We start from the raw sequence: 3,197 nt of genomic DNA on the forward strand, positions 1-3,197 counted from the left end.
TTATTAAACAAGTTCAGAATGTATTCATTTACCTAAACAAGAGAGGGAGTGTTGAGATAGAGATATTTGATTAGTTAAAGTATAGGTTTGTCCTTAATTATGTATAATAGGATCCTTAATTTAGTCCTAGAGTAGGTAAAATACTATTAAGAAATATTTGAAAAAGAAGTGAATAATAGATTCTTCAAAGAAAGAGGGCGCCAGAGAAAGAATTAAGCAAATCAAAGTAAGGAATTCGGTTTACTTTTGAGATGAATATATGAAATACATAGTATTCACAGAAAAGGTCAACATACCAATCAGATAAATATTAAACTAATTATCAGTAATCATCCTTATCACTGAGGCAACTATCTTGCATTGCGGCAGCAATAGGCTTACCTCAAACTAAAGTAACTTGAAATCCTCCACCTTTGCTCTTCTCGCTTCCAAATTTTGCGTACAGATAAACATCAATGTCATCTATCTATTTGTGAGCAAAAATATTACCACAAATCAATTAAGCACAGTGGTGGTGACACTGTATTTCAGTAACACTCTAAAGGAAGAACTTTCCCATACCTTTACAAACACCACTACACACATAATCCAGAATCATGAAACAAATTAATAGAGTAAACTGATGTTCACTGGTGGACTTCAAAGTTCTAATTTACTAAATTAGTATTGATAACAATCAATGAAAAAGATTGCGAGAACGTAGGTTATAATTTTTTATAGCTGTGATTGAATTCTCTGCAACGTCTTCTGGAGGTATATAATCAGGATCATCAAGGCAATTCACATCATCGGATAAATCAGCATCCACCCATTCAGACCAATCCTCGTAATCAGTATCCACGTCCCATGACAATTCTTTTTGTTTTTGCAGGGTGTTAACCTTGTTTATTAGAGTTAACAACATTTGATAGTTCAAAGTTTCATAGTTCCTGCACGATTAACAAACAATTCTGAGATATAAAGTTTATATTCAAAATAGCCGTTTTTAATGTTTGTCTACTTACTTGTATGTGCAAATGGCATGTAGCAGTTGAACTGAAGCAGCTACCATGAATAATAATCTGGCCACATTTATTATCCAGGTTTGGTGCTCAATGTTGTCACTTGTTAAACGAATAATGAGCACTTCCAAAGAAAGTTGCAAAAAGCTCTGTAAACAACCAATAATATTCAGTCAAAAATATATAATTTGAGGTTTATAAACTCATAGCACTAGTCGGTACATACCAATATATAGGAACGGTCTCATATTGTATGTTTGCTTCGTACTAGTCAACATGAAAATGACGAAGATTGATATGGAATAAACAAATAAAGCTTTAATCATTCTTGATTCAAGTAACAGGGCATTTTGCAAAGCAAAAATCCTATCTAAAACAACAAACATGGAAGCCTGCTTTGATTCAAAAGATTCCTGTAAAGTAGAAATAGAAGTTTTGGTTAAAAATTCATCAAGTACAAAAACAAGTAGTCTACGAGAAATTGTAAACCTGAGAAGACAATATTGATTTTGAATTGTCCATCAAACGATCATGAAATCCTTGAATCTGTTCCTGACGCTGAACAAGCTCTTCATGTTGCCTATGCCCATATTCAGCAAAATATTGTAGGGTTTTCCTGCAAAATAATACACCAAGGAGCTAAACTTTTTCGGTATATAATCTCTGTTCAAATTTATGAGAGTTAACTTGTCTACCTGCTCTCTTCTAGTGCTTTGGATTGAAACTCAATTAACGAGTTTAGGGACTCAAGTGATGTGGATTGCCCCTCTAAAAGTTGTTGTTGCTTATCTAAGGAAAGCCCAGCCATATTCCCAATATCTTCAGCTTTGCTTTGCAGGGTGTTCATCCTTGATGACATGGCATCTCCGACTTTAATTACCTCATTCTCTATCTCAATGGCTTCATCCCTTAACTTTTCAATTTCTTTTCCCAAATAGTTATAAGATTCTTTGAGCATTGTTACCCCATCATCCAAACTTCTCTTCATATCCTCTTGACCTTCTTGTAACTGTGATTGTGATAGTGCAATTTTTGTAGTCTGCTCGTAAACATTCTGTGAATGAATTAACACAGAATCTATGTGACCTTCTAGATTTCTAGCATTTTCAGCTACTTTTTGAGTGTGACTACCAATTAAATCAAGAGAACCATGAATCCGTTTAGAGTCTTGTAATAGAAGTTCTGATTTCTCTTCAATGTTATCTAACTTGTCCTCAACATACTGGGCTGAACTTTTTAATTCAGTCACAAGTCTCTCTGTTTCATGTTTGAATGCATATGCCCTATAAAAGTGTACAAAACATTAGAAAAGTTGAGACAAACACATAAAAAATAAAAAATATAAATTGGGAAAAGGAACTGCACTTAACTGCAACTGATAACAAATGGTGTTGGTTTCAAGGTAGAATTCAAGGTAAACCTTATGGGCAAGGTCATCTAAGGTTCTCAAGCATGAAGCAATAGAAGCTTTGGGGTCACAGTGGGGAAAAGGAGATCTTCCAGAATCCCTCTGAAAGCAATCACTTAGGTGCCAAGCTAATCTAGACCTTTTGTCATCAACAGACAAAATCTCAGAACACCCAGCAAAAAGATGTTGATATGCATTTTGCCAACAAGAGTTTGAGCTAATCATTTTCTTCTGAGCATTATCTATTAATTTCACTCCATTTTGATCGTTGAAGGCATCAATGGAGAACTCGGCACTAGAACCTCTAAAATTGCCTCCATTGGAATAGGTCCTGTCACTTGAAGGAGTCCTCCTTTGATGATGAAAACCATCCCCACGACTCACTTCTTAGCAAGAATGATAACAAAATAATAACTAGAAGAGGACTCCCACCACCCATAGGAAAATATAATCACAGAATTTATGTCCTAGTTTCGCAACCCTGCATCAAAAAACAACATAATCAACTTTTGCTACCAAAAACAATTACCTCATGTTGCACTACAAAAATAAGACGCGATCAGAATATTGAAATAAATTGATAAACTACGACGAGCCTTATGTCTCAAAATTTAAGATAAAAACTTCACCAAGAAAGCAAAGGACTGTTATCTGTGCAGAGGACTACAACCTTTTTTTTTGACAAAGAAATAAAAGGTGTAACTGTACATCAGAAATTATTGTTAACATTAAACTCAAAACTCAAAGTCATTATCAATTTTGATTTTATATATCATTTATACTATAAT

General features: G+C 34.2%; 1 pseudogene; it reads right to left on the bottom strand.

Annotated features, from left to right (window-relative positions):
- Window positions 1–527: 527 nt before the first annotated feature.
- LOC137814937 (protein GAMETE EXPRESSED 1-like) lies at window positions 528–2,986 on the bottom strand (annotated as a pseudogene).
- Window positions 2,987–3,197: the final 211 nt, after the last annotated feature.

The sequence above is a fragment of the Phaseolus vulgaris genome, chromosome 1 (assembly GCF_000499845.2).
Source record: "Phaseolus vulgaris cultivar G19833 chromosome 1, P. vulgaris v2.0, whole genome shotgun sequence".
Taxonomy (NCBI): Eukaryota; Viridiplantae; Streptophyta; class Magnoliopsida; order Fabales; family Fabaceae; genus Phaseolus; species Phaseolus vulgaris.